At 39.4% G+C, this 21,002-nt stretch overlaps 1 long non-coding RNA gene and 1 pseudogene across 1 annotated transcript; both read right to left on the reverse strand.

Moving 5' to 3' along the window:
• The window catches only part of LOC100723515 (glycine N-acyltransferase-like protein), a 120,184-nt pseudogene that overhangs the window by 12,715 nt on the left and 86,467 nt on the right, over positions 1–21,002 (reverse strand).
• On the reverse strand, positions 1,153–4,183 carry LOC134470979 (uncharacterized). The gene is made up of 3 exons (XR_010040270.1): positions 4,092–4,183; positions 2,810–2,915; positions 1,153–1,837 (listed from the first exon to the last, which is right to left on the reverse strand). It is a non-coding gene; the product is annotated as an uncharacterized LOC134470979 (long non-coding RNA).

Below are 21,002 nucleotides of genomic sequence, written 5' to 3' on the forward strand. Positions count from 1 at the left end.
CATAAAAGAAGTAGGGACACAAACAAATGAACTACAAAAGCTACTCACAGAAATAATCCAGGAGAAGTTTCCTAATTTAGCAAAAGGTAAAGATACTCAGTTGTTTCATACAAGCATACAGGACCCCAGCCACCTACAACCCAAACAGAGCAACACCCAGGCATATAATAATTAAAATTCCAGTAATCCAATACAGGAACAGAATACTAAAAGCCATCAGAGACAAGAAACAGATCACTTACAAGGGAACACCCATCAGAATTACAGCAGACTTCTCGGCACAAACCATCAATCATGAAGAGCGTGGAGGGAAATAATTCAAGCTTTGAAAGGTAATAATCTCCAGCCAAGATTGATATATCCTGCACAACTATCCCTGGAAATTGATGGAAAAACAAGGTGCTTCCAGGATAAAGAGGAACTAGGGGAATATGCAACCACCAATTCAACTCTACAGAGAATACTGCAAGATATTCTAAAAAAGAAAAATACGAAGAATCCAGAAGTAGCAGCAGAGAGGCCACAATGAACGTAACAGAAAACAAAATGAAGAAGACAAACTGACAACTAATGACAGAAAAAGAGCTCAACAGAAATGAGGCAGAGAAGATTGGATGATAGGAACAGCTATTTTGGAGAAAATGATGTCTTAAGAGGTAATACTGATTTAGTATCATCTTGTTTTGAAGGCTCATCAAGCTTTTGTTCTTCTGTCTCCATTGGTCTAAACAGGTGGTATCTTATTGGATTTTATTATATATGATAGTATGAGCAAAACCTTTTATAGACAAGGAGATTATACAGAAACCATTGTTCATTTTATGTTAGTTGATTCTAAATACCCTGTAATGCTGTCATTCTCTTAAATGGTTTTACATTGTTTTGATATATTTGATGCTACGGTATATGAAGTTATACTCAAAGATTTCAAGGAAAGAGACAATATGGTAACTACATTTATGTCAGGATTATCTTGTGGTGAAACACTATTTTGCTTAAATGGTTAGGTTTTGATCTGTGCTGATTTGCTGTTATGCCCACTTTTATCTCAATCTCCATTTTATTATTTACTTTCTTATCCTTTTAATTAAGGGAAAAATAAATTTTAAAATAGCAGGATATATTATAGTAACCCACTTTGACTTTCCATTATCTTGATTTAAAGCCCTGTATTGCTCTCACAATCTTGTTTTGACTGATGTTCCTCTATTCTGTTTTGCTTGATAGTACCAGGTTTGAAAGTTTAGGCAACAGCTGTGAAGATAGTGGGATTCATTATGATGCCTGCTAGGGTTATTTCCAAAAGATGAAAAATATTAACAAAAGATGAGAAATATAAAATAAAAAGTGGCCTTTAATCTGAGAACATGGAGAGAGATGACCGGCACCCCCACCGCTGGCGTCCGGCGCTCTCCCTGGTGGACACGTGGTGTGGGGGCCTGTAAATAGCCTCAGTTTGGGGTGGAACCTAAGGCATGCATTAGGGATGCACAGGTAGCCCATTGGTCCTAGGTTTGGCGCCATATGTAAATTTCCAGGGGTGGGAAGATGGCATCACAGGTAACTTCCTAGGGGCATGGAAGATGGGGCTTTATGCTTCCAGTTGTGGCTTTTCTGGCTACAGTGTCCTATCTGGGCCAAAACCCTTTCATATCCCGTCTTATGATTATTATTATGAAAAGGGGCAAAGATTTCTCTCTTTAACTACTTCCTGCTGGCAGAGGGTACTGAACTGGAGCCTCGGGGAGTCGACAGGATGAAGGTTGATGTCCAGGTAGACTCTGGTGCCAGGTGTTTTAGCCAGGACAACTTCACTGTTGAATGCACGTATGTCAGACTGGAAAAACAAAGAGACAAGATGTTATGAGGAGACATGGCACTGTCATATTTAAGGACCCAGGTGAGGTAGAGGGAAAGGTGCCTTTGATTTAGACATATCATTCTATCAGGACCATGTTGAGGTAGAAACATTTCCACGGTAAGGCAGAATTCTGAAAATTAAACATGGGGTTAGGAGGAGTGGAGTTTTGAGAGGTGATTACTCCCCCATCTGAAAGCATAAAAGTTAAGATGGTAGGTTGGTAAGGCTTGTCTCTGGTATGCATGATGTTGGAGTCTGTAGGCAATACTGTTAAAGAGTCCTGCTGTAAAAATAATCATTAATAGAATGTAAGAAATTTGGAACCAAAGTGGATAACAAAACATGACTTAGCCTGTTAACTGTGGCTGTGAAGCCTTTGTGAGATGGAGACGGGTAGTGACAGAAGATGAGGTGACCAATCAGAATGATCAGATTTAGGGCTGGAAGGGCACCTCTTAGCCTGAGTGATGTGAAACCAGAATGGCAGTCCAGCAATTTAGATTTAGGCATGGGTCACTGTAACCTGGTTGTAGTCCTTGGAATGATTTGTTGTAACAGAACTTAAGCAAGTATGAGAAAGTCTTTTATGTATCCTGAAAAAGTATAAACCAAGTGAGAAGACAAAATGTATCTGTGAGTCTTGACCAGGGTTGTCTGACAAATTGGTGAATCAGAAAGGAAGGGGGTGGTCTATATCACTGAGGAAGGGTCCACCAGCAACAACAGGTAGAAGTTGTTGAGGCCTCAGTGTGTCTAAGTCAGCCTGTATAAAAGGCATTTTAAGATTTAGGACTGGGACCTGCACAAAATAGGCCCTGTTTGTAAATGGCATAGGTTGACCATCAATACCCAGTCATAGAGATTGAGGACTTAATACAGCAGCCTGAATATTCAGGAAGAACTCTGTATATATGGCCTCTATGTCCACAAATATATAGAATGTCTTACCTGAGAGTTTTAGTGGAACTTGGACTCTGAGATGGACACCCACAATGGGGGCTGCTGGCCCTGAGTCTTCTCAGTCTTCAGCAGTGATTTTCTGTCGGTGTCGAATCTGGAAGTGTCGACATTTCCTGTGAGGGCTAGAACTTAGGATGACTTACCCACTCTCTGGTGGCTAGGACAGTCCAATAGCCCTGGAGTAAGGTCTCAAAGAATGCCAGGATGGGGCATTTTGTTGCCCAATGTCTTCTGCTGCATTTGAGCATGGACCATGGAGGGGCCAGGCAGCTCCACCTTGTGTAGGTTTACCTGTCTCAGAACTCTAAGTGTCACAAGTGTTAAAAATATGAAAAACCATATTAAGATCTCTCTAAGGTTTGAAGGTCAAGTTTTGCCTTTTTGTTTGGGATTTGGACTATAGTAGAATTAAGTAAGTATGTAGGAATTTAATATTGGCATTTTAGATTAGAGAGCAGGCTTTATCTGAATGGCATATCGCTTTCTAATAGGGTGACATGTAGAATTAACAAAAAAAGCTTTAATCTGCCCAAAAAGGCTTTAATGGAAATATTTTTCAGTAAAGGTTTAGCAATCTTATGAATAAATCTATCAAAACTGATCTAATACTGTCAAATTCTGAACACATTTACTTTTAAAGTTGTTATTTGCAGTAGTATGGACCAAGACAAATAAAATAAAACTTTGAAGAAAACCCTTGTCTTGAAATAGAGCTAGTGGTTCCCAGCAAAAAGGAATTTATAACCTTAGTGGTTAAACAGGAGATTGGTGAAGGATTTGATTGATACACAAGGCTGGTAAAATTATCAGGTGACCAACAACCTCGATTAAAAGTTTTGAGAATTGTAATTAAAAAGCATCTTTTGAGCAGAGCCAAATTGTAAAAAAGCATGCCTGAGCAGAGCCGCTGAGCTGCTGTTTCGCAGTGCTCCAGCAGAGCACACCTAGAGTGGGGGTGGGGCAAGCGCTGGGATGCAGCGCGAAGGGGCGGGCTGGGACTGCCCCTGGAAACGCTTAAGGTGGCAGCGGCAATGATGGTGCATGGGGGAGGGAGGGGCTGGGATGGTGCATGGGGGAGGGGCTGGGAGGCGGCCCAACACAGTGCGCAAACTGGAACTGGTTGTGGGGCGTGAGGATTAGAAAGCCAATTTAGGAACACAGCTGAGTTTTTATTAGCCTCCTGGACCTGTTTTAAAAGTTTGTTATAGTTAGTGTGCTTGACCTGCTCTGGCACAGCTATAGGCCCAGGATCATTGTCAGCGGTGTTTACCTTATGTCTGTGATCAGCTTTTTCTCGAACTGCTTGCCACAGCTGGTTCTGTTCTTCTGAGCTGAGAGTGGTATTTAGAATCACATAAACGTCCTTAAAATGTAAATCATAACAATTAGCAATACATTTAAATTGCCTGATATAATTCTGTGGGTCAACAGAGAGGCTACCTAATTTAAGGGTAATCTGAGATAGATCAGAAAGGGGAAAAGGCATATGGATGTTGACAGGTCCCTTGGGGCCAGCTTGCTTCCCAAGTGGTAGCAGAGCCTGAGGAGAAGTTTCCAGAGCAGAGGGCCATTGGGCAGCCATCCATCCAGTAGACACGTGTGAGCAATCATCTATAAAGGGCCTACAGAGCTGCTGCTGGTCACCCTGGGAAACACAGGCAGATGGCGTCTCACTGTGTGCCTTGCAGTGAGAGGACTGCTGTCGGCAGCACAATGAAGCATCATGTGCACTGCAACAGGGCAGCTGTTGCAGTTCACAAGAGGAGCCACAAGGGGGCGCCAGTTGACAGTGAGGGTCCTGGGAACATGGTGGCGCCGTCACGTGACACAAAACATGGCGGCGCCCTGTCGCCATGTGTCCCTCCTGAACATGGCAGCGCCATACCATGTGGCAGAGGGTTGCAACATGGCAACTGTTCCCGGCACAAGCTGGAACAATCACGCAGCCTGCTGGAAGGACATAGCGACTGAGACCTAGTATGGTTGGCAGGTGGTGAGAATGCTGTAGGGGATAGAGAATTCTCAGGAGAAGAAGTCGGAGACTGCAAGGAAGTGCTAACAGGGATTAAAGCTGCTAGGAGAGTTTTGGGTCCCGGAAGGCAGAGAGGGAGATGATCGCACAGCAGGAGGTATCTGTGACAGAGAGGGATTAGAGCTGCTCGGAGAATCAGGTATAGAGGGAGGGGAGAGGGGCCCAGCAGGAGGTAACGGAAGGGAACAAGTTTGGTGGTAGGCAGGCAGTGGCCGGGAAAACAACAGAGGGCAGGACAGAAAAGTTTCTGGCGCAGTAGACAGCTAAAAGTATCTCAGGGGGAGCACAAGACTTAATGAGAGATGGGTGTGTTCTCAGAATAAGAAAGGCTTGAATATAAGGGAGTTCTAATAACTTGTTGCCAGCTTGACAAAAATCATACAAGTTCCTGATAATGCAGGGATCAAATATTCCTTGTTTGGGCCAAGGCTTGCCAATAAGTGGGTAGGTTGGCCAGACCTCCTGGCATTAAAAAGTTAGTTGTTCAGTTTTTATGGTACCTTTAATTTTTAGAGTATGTAAATTGGAAATTAGGCATTGTAAAGGCGTCTTTTGGGAGTTAGAAAATACGTTCCCCATGACTGATTCAGGCAAGAAAAAAAACGGAGGTCCAGAACAAGCCATCACTTATTTGTGGCACCACGCGGCGGCTACGGTTCCAAAAACTCGTAAATTCCGGTCGTCACTGAGAGATTTACCAGTGGAGCCTGTGTGGGGTCAGTAACAGTTTTCCCCTTGAAAACGCAAGGCTTTAAGGGAAGTGAGGCATTCTTTCAGTGTGGGCGGTCCCAAAAATCTCTGCTTTGGGCTATCCGAACCCAAAGAACATGAGAGATTTTGCGGACACAGGTTTTCCCAGAAAGAACCCTGCTCTGGGTGGTCCAAAGGTCGTGAAAATGCACAGACCCATGCAGACGGGGAGAACAGTTGACTGGGGCTGCCCAGTGCCAAAAGTTCCCCGGGGAGTGCTCACCTGAAATCAATCTGGCCGATGCAGAGTGCAGGCTGCTTGAAACAGGAACGTCTTGGGAGAGGAAAAAGCTCAGGATTAATCCAGGATGTTATCTGGTTATCGGCTAGGGGACTCAACTGGGTGTGTGTCCCAGGAGTCAATCACCTGCCGATCCAGTTATGGCACCAAATGCTAGGGTTATTTCCAAAAGATGAAAAATATTAACAAAAGATGAGAAATATAAAATAAAAAGCGGCCTTTATTCTGAGAACATGGAGAGAGATGACCGGCACCCCCACCACTGGCGTCCTGCGATCTCTCCGGCGGACATGTGGCATGGGGGCCTATAAATAGCCTCGGTTTGGGGTGGAACCTAAGGCGGGCATTAGGGATGCACAGGTAGCCCATTGGTCCTAGGTTTGGCGCCATATGTAAATTTCCAGGGGCGGGAATAGGGCATCACAGGTAACTTCCTAGGGGCAGGGGAGATGGGGCTTCCTGCTTCCAGTTGTGGCTTTCCTGGCTACAGTGTCGTATCTGGGCCAAAACCCTTTCAATGCCCATTCTGGTTGACTATTTTCTACTTTTGAAGACCTATAATGTCTCCATTGTTTTGGTTTTGTTGGTTTTGTTCTTTACTGTTTTGTTCAATTTTATTATAAATAATGATATAGGCAATTCTATTAGAGATAGCGGAAGGCATATGGTAACCATTGTTGATCACCTAGTATTATGCTTTTACATTAACTATTACGTCCACCCTTTTGATCTGACCAACTGTTCTGTCACATTTGGTTCTACTCTCTTCCAAAAAAGTAATAAGAACTGTGGGAGCCACAAAACCCAAAATGTGTAATTGTCATTGTACAAAAGAGAGGAAAAGAAAGTGCTCTAAATGACATAACTGCATGTATATTTAAGTGTAAAAGATAGATAATGATATTACTGAGATTTGTTGAATCATTGAACAGAACTGTTTGCAGTCTCACTATTGGAATGTCTACTTTATAAGCTTTAATTTTGTAACTTGAACAATTTTTTATAAGATGACAAAATGTAACCCACTAACTAGTGATTTCCTACTGTTTATTTTTTCTGTAAATTTGTATAACTTGTACCCTTTCTCTGCTTTTTTTTTCTTTTTCTCCTTAAATAAAATTTAAAACAATAAAAATGAAAAAAAAAAAAAAGAAACCTATTCCACCCAGGCAATAACAAATATATCAAGAAGACGAATATTGTTCAAGACAAAATCGATGCTGACATACTTTCAGGGCCAATAATGTACAACTTGGAATGTTTTTACAAGCTCTATAATTATGTTATAAACACTAAGACAACACATAACATGAGCTGACTTCTTGGCATGAACAGGAGGGCCCATGTCAAGTTCAGCCTGAGTTTAAATCTTTCAGGGGGTTTGTGTGGCTCATTCTCTACCTTCAGCTATCTCTTGTGGCTGTTACACTCAGTCGTTATGGAAGGGTTACACTGGGAACCCTCAAGTGCAAGTGTTTTGTTGTTTTTCTGAATCTCACTCCTAATTTCTCAAACCCTCTCCAAGACAGGCTGTGATCAAACTCTCACTGGCAATGCAGCAGGCACTGCACTCTCCAGCAGTTGCCTGCTGTGTGGTGAAGTGGCCTTGGAGGCAAAACCCCATGATGCTTTGCAGTTCACAGGCACTGTGGCTTCTCCCTCCTCTGGCCAATGCCACTGCCATATGTGCCATTTCTCCCTGGAGGTGCAGGTCCTCATGGCTTACTTTGTGACTGTGAAAACAAGTTCTGCATGCCAGAAAACACTGCAAGTTTCCAGATTGCTTTATTGTCTTCTCTACCTGGTGATTTGTTTTTGAACTTGTCTATAGCTTCTAATTTTGTCCTAATTCCTTCCTAATTCCAAGTGACCCAGTTCTTTATTTCTCTTGGTCACACTGTTGTTTTCTGGTTTTCTTGATTCTGGGTCTTAGAGAAGTTGAATTTTTTTAAAGATAATAAAATCCAACAAATCAAAATAGAACAAAGTCAAAAACAGCAGCAAAATTGGTACAGAACTTCAAAGCACGATGCTATGAAAACAACAATAACTACCACAGTATGTCTTGTTATCTTCATAATACTTGTCCATTCATCAGGTATAGCAATATCAAGCCAAAGTAAAACAGAATAAAACCAGTCCCAACAGAACACTGAATGAAGCAAAACAATTCATCAGAATGAAACAACATAGTGAGAACAATATTGACCTTCAAGGACAGGATAGAAGGAAATCCCCTGTTTCTGCTGTATGGCATACCATCGTCCTCCCAATAAATGCCCAGACTGCAGGTCCCAAGCCTGCAATATCTACCAATCAATGTAAACATTTAGCTGCTTTTTGTACCTTAGCTGCTGTCAAGTTAGCCTGTCTTCAGAACCAGTTGGTTGCTTACAGGGGGAGAGGATATTTGATTCTCAGCTCATGTGTCTATAGGCTTATGGGTGGCCTTATTTGACTTTTCTCTCCCTGGGCCCCCATGGCTTGCATGCTTTATCAGAAAGGCTGGCTGGCTTCTTGATGATCTCCTCCCAGTCCCAGCATGACCAGTTCTCGGGAGGCACTGACTTTTCGCTAAGAAGCTAAATTTTGCTACTAATCACTATTCGGTTCTTTCGGTTTTTCGCATATGTGGATTTTTACCTTTTGTTTCTCAACGTGTTCAAAACATTTGTAGATAGAGTCTTTAATCATTTTGATTGAGTGATTTATAAAACTCTTCAACTGCAAACATATTCAAAGTACTGATAATTCCTTTTACTTGAATATTTGCCTAAATCTTTCTTAATCATCTTTTTATATTTTAGGCATTATTCTTCCCTGTCAGTAATGTGCCACTGCTCTTGTCAGTCTGTCAAAAGGTGTGAACAGCATAAGTGAAATATCTTCCTGGAAGGCACTTTAGTCTCCCTGCACCTGCTGAAATCTCTATTTTTAATCATATTTTGGTCATTCCCATTTCTGTGTCTCACAGTCTTTAAACAATAAACATTCCTATAACAAGATCATAAGTGTTCCACAGTGCTGTTGTATTTTTTCATACAATCTTGAAATTGACCCACATCCCCATGATTCCTCCAGTCTGTGAGCTTCTGGAAAACAAAGCTAATCCATCATCAACCTGCTTCATTTGTGTTTCCATGAGATTTACCCACCTACCACCCTGGTGTTACATAGTAAGCATAAACACCATCATATCCACACCATTGATGGCAACTTACCTGCTCCTGAGGACGGACAACTACTGTATTAAAATCAGGCCACTTGGGGCTGGGGATTTAGCTCAGCGGCATCAGCACCTGCCTTGTAAGTAGGCAGTCGTGAGTTCGATCCCTGGTACCAATAAAAATGAAAAGACAAAAAAAAAAATCAGGCCAATTGTCCACCAAAGCCTTTACCTTGAAGGGGTTCCCCTGATTCATGTGGAAGACGGTCCCATAAACCTGTCCCATTTCAACACAATGGGAAGAGAAGCACAGTGCTCAAGGTCAATATTGTGCTTCTATGACAAAGTGACTCACCCCTCTGAAAGTAAGGTATGTAGGGCTTACAGTGTTTAGTCCAATCATTAGGTTACATTTCATTATCTCCCAAATAAGCAGAGTTTTGATGAAATCATAAGTGAAATAAATTATCAATCACTCATTCTTGCACCCTTCATTCCTTTTCATTTTCTTTCATGTATTTACACTGTTACACAAAATTATCTCATATATCTAGTTTGACACCTGTTTTTCCTACATATACTCTGCATTGGCATATTTCCATGTCATTAAATACTAATCTGTGTAAGCTCATTTCATAATTATATAAGATTAACTCTATATGAATTATTTTTTACCTCTTATTGAAGGCCTTTTCTGTTTTATCTGACATTTTATTCTCATTCTTGAAAGGAAATTTTTGCTTGAGTCTTTGAAAATATTCCTGTTATAACAAATTTTAGAAGGAAAATTTCTAAATCAAACATGATATACTCAGAAGGATCTTTGTCTTCTAAGTATTTACACATTACTTTCTGAAAAGTTTACATGGCCTCTTTCCTACTTAGTAAGAAACAGATCATAGTGGTATAATCCTGGGCTCCAACAACCAAACTCCAAAGAACTTCACTCATTCAGAGTTGTTTCTTGGTGTTTAGGATCAGGTCTTCAAACACCAGAGACTTGAAGAACACTGAATAAGTTGAGAAAGATTTGCCAAGGTTAGAAGTGCTCGAGCTGTGAGGAAAAGGACACTTAGTGTGCACAGTAGCGCGGTCAAGTGGAGACCACGATCTCTCAGCTGATGGAGCCAGAAGATGTCACACAAGAAAGGGTGATGGAGCAAAAACCATTTCACCAACTAAGATGCAGGCTGTATGAAGGTCCCTGTCCCTCCCTTAAAATAGTTTTAAGTCAGACTAAGGAACAAGGGAAGTGAAAATTTCAATTAACCACATTGACATGGAGTTACTAAATACTCTGTTATTTGAGGAAGCTTAATGTGGCAACTAAATCCAGTTTGGTGGAAATAACGATTATTTTTTCTAAACATTGGAACTGAGAACAAGTAATGTTTAGATACACAATGTAAAAATATAACTGGAGTCACTTGTTCTGTTCTTTTTTTTGCTACAACCTGACTGAATGAGATTTGGCATGTGTCACAAACCTACTCAGTATTTATTCCTTGGAGACACAATACCCATTATTTCAGGCCACAATACCCAAATGTTTCTCTAACCAGAGATTTAATAACTACTGAATGGGGATGTCTACCATTTTGACTTTCTGGTTTTACTAATTTCACATGAAATTGCTGAGACTGAGCTTAAACTTTTGCTATTTTGCTTAGAAAATAATTGGTTATGTCAAAGACAACTACCTCTGGACTCAGCCCACTCAACAGTTGCCCTGTGAGAGTCACCTAAAGCTCATGTGGCTTAATCTGTAATTGCCCTTTCTCCAAGGTACAAGGTCACAGGCAAGGTAACAAAAGGTGTAATATTGTGTCTCTCCTACCACAGTTACCATTAATTGTGGAGTCAGAACCACAGTAAATACACCATCCTACTGTTGCCCTGAATAGTCCAGGTTCTTGAGTGAGCAGGAAAAAAATGTAGAATAATAGTGTCTTACAATTAAAGATTTGTATTTAATTTAGTTTTTTGTTTTTCTTTAGATGTTATTGTAAATGGTACTGCTTTTTAAGTTTTATTTTCAATTTTGTGTTGCTAGTGCTTGCAAATATAATTGATTTTTGTTGTTCCATATTTTGGCCCTGAATCTTATCACTTACCTCAACTTATTAATACATAAAGCTTGTTTTGTATATTTTGTAAGATTTTATACATTAGAAAATTATGATCTGTGTGGAAAAAACTCTTTTATTTCCTTTTCCCAGTATGTATTCTTGTCTTCTCTTTTTCTGCCTTTTATATTGTTTAGAACAACCAATGTTACTTTAAATGTGAGTATGTAAGGTGAGTATTCTTGCCTTGATATTTATGGTAGAGAAATCATCTTTCACTATTTAGTAAAATATTAGTTGGAACTTTTTATATTTTCTTTTTATCAGTTTAAAAGAAATTATGTTATTCCTAGGCTGAAGAGGTTTTATGTTTATTGGAAATATTAAATTTGATCAAATAATCATTCTCTGTCAAGAGAAAATCATCTGGTATTCTTCTTTAGTTTATTGATAAGAAAACTTATGTAATGGTTTATGTTGATGGTCCCCAAGCCTCATGCCTTTGCATTGTACATTTGTGATTGGTTCATTGTCTAGTGCTTGGATTGATGGTTTCTGTGCTACACCCACTGACAACATCAATCCAAACCAGGGGTGGAACCAGGATGTGATGTAATGGCAGAAAAAACGCGTGTCTCTCTCTCTCTCTTGCTGGTTTCCACCTTGCAGTTTACGGTTGCCATGAACTGCAGCCTCACCATGTCACCCTGCTTTGGAGCCAACTGAGTGTACACTAAAACCTCCAAAAACTATGAGAAATAAGCTTTCCTTTCCCAAGTTTGGGCATCAGCTATTTTGTCTCAGTGATGAATAAAAAATGACTAAGACAGCGTACATTATTGACTTTTGAATTTTGAACCTTGAATTCTTAACCTAAATTCCCATTAGCTATTATTAGCTATTCTTTCTAAATGTGGTATTTATCTTCCTAGTATTTTGTTAGAATTTTTGCCTCTGTGTTGTTGATGGATATATCCTGTGTTTTTCTTATAATATACATTTCCAGTTTTGCTATCAGGGAAATTCTGTTCTCATAGGGTGAGCTGGGTAATGTTCCCTCCTTTGTCCTCTTCTGAAAGAGTCTGCGTACATTGATTTTTTTTTTTTCATCGCCCTTGTGGTAGAAATTGGTAGAAGGCACCTGGATAGCAGTTTTCTTCTAGGAGTGTTTTAAGTTACAGATACAGGACAACTTAGATTGTAAATTTTTCTTTAATGACTTTTCATCATATGTGTTTTTCACAGAATAATTTTTGAAATTTATAAGCATGGTGTTGTTAAGAACATCTTTATTAGATTTATAATCTTCATTGAGCTAATGGTGATGTCTCCTCCTTTATTCTTAATATTAGTCACCTATGACTTTTCTATTTCCTGGTCACTTCGATCATAGTGTTTTCAACGTTACTGAGCATTCCCAAGAATCAGAGTTTGGATGAGTATATGATGCATAGAATTTTGCTATTATTTTATTGTGTTCTCATTGACTACTTTCTCCTCCTTCTCCCCTTTTCCTCCTCCTCCTCCTGCTTCTCATTCTTCTGTTTGCTTCATTCCACTCACTAAGGTGATAATTTGTACTAATTTTCTAGTTTCTAGGATGAAAACTTAAATCTTTTGAGATGAGATCCTTCTTAATTTTTTATATTAAGCAGTTAATGTATATTTTCTAGCTGGCGGGGATTTACCTGCATTCACAAATTATGCTATGCTGCACTTTTATTTTCATTCATTTAAAATACTCAAATTTCCCTTGTGAACTTGTAGGATGGTTTATTTAGAAGTGTGCTTATATCATGTGCAGAAATTTAGGGAGCTCCCAGAAAGCATTTAAATTATAATTCCATTGTTATTAAGAACATGTTTAATGTGATTATAATCATTTTAAAATGCTAAAAATGTATGTTTTATCCCTTAAGCATTTGAACAGCACATGCATCCGGGTGTTATGAGGGAGATACTCAAATGTCAGTTTAAGATGTCACCTTGCTTTGTTCAGGACTTCTAAATATATATACATACACATTTCCTGTCAATTCTATGAATCACTATAAGAAAATTATACTGGTGAGTTTCTCCATTCTTTGTTTTTTCTTTCAGTTGTACTAGCTTTTGTTTCTTGAATTTTCAGTCTTTGTGGCTAGGTGGAGAAGTGCGTCTGTGTACAAGATTATTGGTCTTGTTCTAAAGCACATATTTTGCTCATCCAAATCTACAACCAATAATTTGCTATTTGACAAAACACAGACTGATTTCATCTTTCTATCCAGAAGGAACACATAAATGGCTATTTAGGAAAATGAATTAAACATGAATCTGATAGTTTTAGTAAATTTTTCAACCCTGGAAATCTTAAAGATTTACATCACACAATTCTTAGATAAGCAGAAGGGAATGTATTGAGTCACCACACTCCAAAGCTCAGAGAAGATTAGAGTCAGCACATTGGCTATGGTGCTTATCATAGAACTGATAGGTATCGTGCACATTTCTTGCATCAAGGCAAAGTGAATTAAATGAGATGCCACATAGACAGCACCTACAGCACAGAACACATAGTCACTGAATGCTTTCTTCCCCTACTTCTTTCATAAGCATCTAATGGTCCTTTTTTCTCTTGTGTGTGTTCCACTCTTACCTTTATGGCTTCAGGTAGGTTCTTCACTAAAGATTTCTCTAGCATCTGTAGCATCTGTGGACTTTGCACATGGAACATCTTGGTGGGTAACTTAACCTAAAGAGACAAGCAAGAAACATCAGAGAATGGACACTGTGAGCAGTCGTGCAGACTTAATAAACAGTAAGATGACCTGTCTGGGCTCTGGTCCTGCTGTTTCATGGAAGGCCCACTCATTAAACTTCTTAGTGTAAGAGAAAATAGGTTGAAGCAGAGCAGGGGTCTCTGTGAAATCACCACCAACATCTTCTTTAACTTTCCAAACTATTTCTGTAATTTTTCTTTACACCTTTAATTTTAACACACAGAATTCAACAAGTAAAGTTACACCAGGATTAATGAATCTATTATCAAAGAATGCATGACCATTGTTTCAGTTTTCATCCATGTCCAGGCAGCTCTGCCACTCTATGACCCCCAGCTTCCAAGTCAACTCTCTGATGCCTTGGTTCCTCATCTAAAAATGGCTGTAAATGCTCACTTAGTTCACAGAGTGAGTGAGACAAGGCAACAAGTCAGTGCATGTAAAGCTGAGCATCAGGAGAGAGCGAGCCCTCATGGTTAGGAGGACTAGTGGTCTTCTTTTCATCATTAACCATTTTACTTGCATAAGTCTATAGGGTATAGTGTGATAGCTCCATCCACACATACAGTGCAGGAGAGGAAATAAATGGTTATAATTCCCATTTGTCTTCAGCACAAGCAAAGGTCAGTCCTCACTGTCATCTAAAGGAGTCCACTTAGTGGGTTTTTCTGATTAACCAACCACTGGTGAATTTCAGATCAACTGGAAAATATTAAAGACACATGACTAATGCAAATAAGCACATGGTGCTTCAGACAGCTAGGTTTAAGGCCACAGCAGTGTGCCTGGCTTGCCCAATACTCAGTTTGTGCCAAGCAGCTGAACTGCTATCACCATTAGTGTTGATATCAAAGACAAAAGAAGAAAGAAATTTCAATAACTTTTCCTCTGAGTCTTTACATAGAATGCATAATGATTCTGTGGTATAATTCAAATTAAAAAAAAACAAAATCAAAGGAAATATTTGATTATTAGTAAGGTATGCTTCTTTTTACACTTCCATTATATGTGTATGCATATATTACATTATTTTTCAAAGATGCCACTATTATTTTTATTTAGAAAGTCTTATGGATTTACGAGGCTTCGAAATCTGCAATTTAAATAGTTCTGTGTATTTCTGGTCTACTCTCACTCTTATTTGAGGCATTAGACATGCTCAGTAAATTCAAATTAAGTGCGTGGTTTCATGCATATTGATAGCTGTACTTACTGACAATACTAGTATCCTAACATGGAGGCACCCCCTTTCCAACAAACCCCTAAAGATATTTTCTGCCCTTTCACCATCGACTCCTTTTTCTTCCTCTGATTCTGAGCACAAAGTAATCATTAACTTGCTTTTGACTCTACAATTTTCCTTGGACAAAATGTCAAAAATCTCAAATTGTTTATTATGTAGCCTTTTCAGACTAGCATATTTTATTTACCAGATCTTAGTCATTGAATTTTTTAATAAGACCATCTTTTTATTGCTGGGTAATATTCCATTATAGGCATTGTGTGAATGGATCAGCTTTCTATCTATTAATGTGTTGAAGGACACTTGGTTGTCTATAGGTCTTGCCAATTATCAATGTTATTATAAAGATTAACATACTAATGTATGTATGCATGTACAAGTTTATTCCCCTCTGAGAATATTTCCAGAGATGTGCAGTAACTAAATGTGTAACATGATAAGAAACTGCCTTACTCTCCTCCAAAGTGAATATGCTATTCCACATTTTCACTGTAATGCACGCAAGTCCCATGTGTTTCCAATGGTCTCACACACTTCTCCAGACAAAGTTTTTCTATGCAGCCACAGTCAGGTGTCATTGGTATACTGGATGAAATTCTCAACAATACCCTTGAATAAGAATTTCAGAAGATTCACAGAGCTTATTCTCAAAATGTAAAGACCAATGTGGAACTCAGCAGATGCAGTTCTCTGAGGAACACACAGCATTGAACTCTGCTCCATCCCTGTGAGTCAGCAAGATAGGAATGATCGGGAATGACTTCCTGAGCCATCCCATTCTGGAAACAACTTACTGCAAGAATCCATCCTTCCCCACCTGAGACAGGACTCCCACATGTCCTTTTTGGTTACCCAGGACCTGGCCAAATATGGACCGACAAACCTTCATTCTTTGCTCCATAAATGATGAGCTAAACTGTTCATCCCCATTCACAAATATGGAAGTATTTGTTAAGAAGGTTCTTTTCGTTAGATATGAGTGGTGACTAGGCACAAATTGAGGTTACGCAAAACGGTGTTAGGGCAAAGCCACCTTTGACCTAACTTGTTTACTCACTGCTACCTTCTATCTGCCTCTTAGTTATTGTTTTGTTATGATCCTTAGCCTGTTGCGGGGGAGCGAATTTGGCTTGTTGATTTCAGGATGCTAACTCCAGCTGCCTCCTTCTAGGGTCACTGGCCTTCCCAAGGCTCTTTTTGTATGTTCAAGACCTTTCCACTATTACATCATTAGTTTGACCTTTTTGGAACACTGGTTGTGCAATGATCTAACAGAATCTGAACTAGCCATAATGTTGCTGGTAGTTCTTGATTTCTATTGCTTCTAAATTACCAACATTCATGCAACTGTTTGATCTTGTTGCTTCGAAATTCTAGGGAGTGGCTGGAATGGGAAGCATGATTTTTCCCAGAACAATCTCTGTAATAGGATATCTACTTCAGCATCTTGGAGGTGTCTTTATTTATATCCTACCTTCAAGAAACTCACAAAGCTTAGTTTTTATTTGAATTACAAAGCCTTCCACACACAGTGGATTTTCCTCAGTTTCCTCTCTCTGAGGTGTGATACCCTAACAGAATCAAGCACTTTTTTTGCTCTGCTAGGATTATGTATGTATTTTAACCACAAAACTGGAACAATGGATTATACTTGGTCTTCTAGTTTGTCAGTTCCTCAGGACAAGCCCTCAAGTTGTATTCTTCTTTCTCAAAAATTATTGCAGTTTCTGATACACTTGAAAGACTCATGACATGTCCATTTAATGATGTACTGTTTGAAGAATGTGTATCAACATAGCTATTTATTTAGTCCTTTTGCTTGCGGAATGTAATGATTCACCTATTCATTCAAGAAATAAGCCATTCTCTGAGAATCTGTGCCCTCTCTGAATTTGTATGTTTTAATCCAGATCCCCATGGTGATGCAGGCTTAGGGAATAGATCATAAGGACACTGAGTCCACTAAATGATAATGCAGAAGAAAGTATTACCATTAATGAGCAAACAGCCCTCTCCAGACACTGACACTGTAGGAATACATTTCTGCTGTTCACAAACCACACCATTGAAGACACTGGATTCCAGCAGCCCAATAATCTGGATTAACTGTATACTGAAGGCCAACTATTGAAGTGTGGTTATTGTCAGATACTTCATTGAGATAAAGCCCAGAGCAGAACAAAGTTTTAGAAAGTCTCCAGACAGAAGTGCAACATGTGTGAAGGCTAATTGGATGTTTTTTTCTAGAAGCATTTCAGAACATTACATGAAAATAAGCAGCAAGGTGGAATTTGAAGAATCCATATGGAAGCAGTAATATCCAAGTACTGCCAGGTATACAGGGAACTGCGGTCTGAGCACAGCTGCACAGGCCCCCAGAGAACACAGTTCTGCTGCTCTGCTGCTACAGCTGCCTGGACAGAACAACCCTGGGGAGTTGGCCCATACTGGAGAGTTACCAGCATTCACCATGTACAAAGGCCAAGGTGGGGAACTTTGGAACTTCTGACTAAGCCATGCCAGTGCTCAGCCAAAAACAAAATTCCTATGAGGAAAACACTCCTGGGAAGAACTGTGCTGAGCATAGCTACTCATCATATTTGTGCATATTTTTATATACCACATATATGAAACTCAGAAGGAAGCATACTGTAAACCTCATGATAGATGACTTTTTAAATATTTAAATGATTCATCACCTTTGTATTTTAGCCTCTGTGCTAGAATCTGCTTAGTCTTTTCATGGTAAAATAGGTTACATAATTTCCCTGGTCATCAGTTATCCAAGCTGACTACTTTCAAATGTTTCCAGAGAATTACACAAGACAATATGTACATGCAGGACAAAATCTGCACAGTCTATGTAACTCTCTGTCAAATGTCACCTGAAGCAGAATGCTTCTTGCCAGGGGTTACTACATTTTCCATCACTCACCTCCAAGTGCACACACTAGAATCTCTTCATATTTATTTACTGATCCATAATAAAACTGAACTTTACTCAGCCAAGAATTTCTCTCAGAGCTACCACACTACCCCACATATGGTCATTATCTGATGTTTTTTATTTTGCTTTTATTTTTAAATTTCAAAGAAAAAAGATAAACATAACAATGAAACAGAGCTTTAAATAGGTTAGTAGGACAGTTGCAGTAATTAATACATTGCATATGGTTAACTTCATACTAAGTATTCAGAGTAAAAAATATAGGCAAGATCGCCTGCCTCACCAAACAATATGAGCACAAGATTTTCTTTTCAATGAAATAAACGAGCTAGTTGTATAACTGTTTTATCTTGTATACATATAGAGGATCTTTTCTTTTTCCTTTCTTCCTTTCCCTTTTCAGTTTGTATGGTCTGATCTAGATTTTCAAATCAAGTGAACTTCCTTTCCTCCTAATTCTCAACACAAGGAAGCCCAGAAACTCTTATCCACATTTCTCAGAAGTATTTTGAATTGTTCCGCTTTGCTAGGGAGGTAACAAAAATGAGTGTCCCCAGACTATCTATAGGTCAATGTTCTAACCTGCAAACTGTCTTCTTCATCTCTAAAGATGTCTCTAGGTCAAGAGGAATCAGGTTCTCCAACACGATTAAAAAAAAAGTTCTGAGAATACAAATTTTGAAAGGTGTCCTTTGATTTCCTAGAAAGGTGTCCGCTGATTTCCCAGAAAGTGCTGAGCTGAAGTTCCTAGTGGAATACACCCACAGAGATGTGCCACATGGGTATAGACTCAAGCTCCTCCCTCAGAGTTCTACATGGAGGGATGTGGCTTTGCAAGTGATGTCTCAACAAAAAGCATACATTCTTTGGTCCTTTCACAGAGACTCTGGCCTTCTTCTGCCACTCTGAGCTATTCCTAGGAGGTTAATGTGTAAATGAGTCCCTTCCTACCACTTGATACCTGCTGTGGAGCAAGAGCTGACTGCTATTCTTATTAGACATTTAGAATCAAACTTTTTTCTCAAATATTACTAATATTTGTCTGAAGAGACTTAGGAATATAGATGCTACCGTTTGAAATGTGCTTAGGGAATTCCATATAAAACAAGCATAAAGAAAACTATAGGAACACACTCCAATCATCACTCAGTAGACCTCACACTATGGGTAGCTAGCATGGGCTGGGAAAAGCAACAGCCAGGCCCACACCAGCCACTGGATACCCATAGCCAGTACTGGCCAGGAGAACCAAGCAGTCACACTTCAGAGAAACTGTAGCTAACTTCAGGGAAGTGTCTGGGGTCTCACCATCGACATGTCTTGAAGAATGCAATAAAATGTCAAGATGAAGAAGCAAAAAGCAATCTCTGGGCTCCAACACATGCAGAGCAGATCCAGGAGATAGAAACATGAAAGAGTTGGGAGTCACACACATGAAATTTCTGAAGTGATAGCAACTAAAGTAAAGAAACAACTTCATGAGGCTATGAAAGAATGTGAGACAGAAATGAGGGAAACTTTGAATGAACATTATAAAAAATTTAGAGTACATGAAACAATTCAAAGAGATATCCATGAAATCAAAAACTCCATTGAAAGCTATCAAAACTGCTTGAATGAAACTGTAGAGTTTCAGACCTTGAATACAGGTTTGCAGCTAACAATTGCAAAAGGAAAGATCTCTTAAAAACAACAAGGAACCAGGAAATAAAAATTCAGTGGCTGTAAGATGATACAAAGAAAACTAACTTAAGAGTAATAGGTGTCAGCAAAAAAGCAGGGGTCGACAAAAGTGACTTAAGAAATCTATTGACAGAAGTAATAGCAGAAAACATCTCAAGCAGCGGAAAAGGATGTTATGCACACATAAATGAGGCATATAAAACTCCAGCTAGCCATAACCAAAATAAATCTACAAACAGACATATAATAATCCAAATTCCAGTAATTTAGCACAAAAGCAGAATATTATAAGCTATTAGAGAAAGAAAAACAGATCACCTATAAAGGAAAACCCATCAGAATCCAGCCAAACTTCTCGACATGAACCATCACGTCAAGTAGATCTGGAAGTGTTTCAAATCCTAAAAGAAAACAACTTCCAACCCAGATGTATGTATCCTGCATCACTGTCTTTCACACTTAATGGAGAAACAAGATATTTATATGACAAAGTACAACAGAAGGAATTAATGACCACCAAACCAACCTTAAAAAGAATACTGAAGGACATTCTAGAGAAAAATAAAAAAAGTCCATGGTTCCAGAAACCACAGCAGAGGGGGTGTCACTGAGTGGGGAAGACAGTTGAATGGAGGCGGAAAGCAAGCAACCAACAGCAGGAAAATGGTATGGCAGAGATGTGGCAGAGCATGTTGGCCATAACCATTAATGTAGATGGCTTCAATCCACCAATAAAAAGAAACAGGCAGAGTCGATCAGAAGACAGGATCCATCAAATTACTTTATACAAGAAACATATTTAACTTGAAATAAAATTCATAGACTGAAAGTCAAAGGAAAGAGAACAATTCTTTATGTGACAGAGAATCAAAAAAAATGTATGGGTAACTTGCCTATCAACTGTAGAATAGATAAGAAAGATCTGGCATTTCTATACAATGGAAAGTCACTCAGCTATAAAAAAGGATAATCTTGGGGCCATAAATTTACCTCAGCAGCCTAAGTGCCTGCCTGACAAGAGCAAGGTTGTGAGATCAAACCCTCACACAAAAAGAAGAAACAGAAGGAGGAAGAGGAGAAGGAAGAAGAGGACGAGGAGAAGGAGCAGGAGGAGGAAGAGGAGAAGGAGGAGGAGGAGGAGGAGGAGGAGACAGAAAGAAAGATAACCTCCAGGTGCCTGTAGCTAAGTCGATACAACTTGAGATCTCACTCATGGATGAAATGGTTCAGAGTTGCATGGGTGAGCATCATGTTGTCTCCCTAGTATATAAAACTCAAGGAGTTGGTGGCA

Source organism: Cavia porcellus, unplaced genomic scaffold (assembly GCF_034190915.1).
Source record: "Cavia porcellus strain 051 isolate PalLab524CR breed Dunkin Hartley unplaced genomic scaffold, mCavPor4.1 scaffold_17, whole genome shotgun sequence".
Taxonomy (NCBI): Eukaryota; Metazoa; Chordata; class Mammalia; order Rodentia; family Caviidae; genus Cavia; species Cavia porcellus.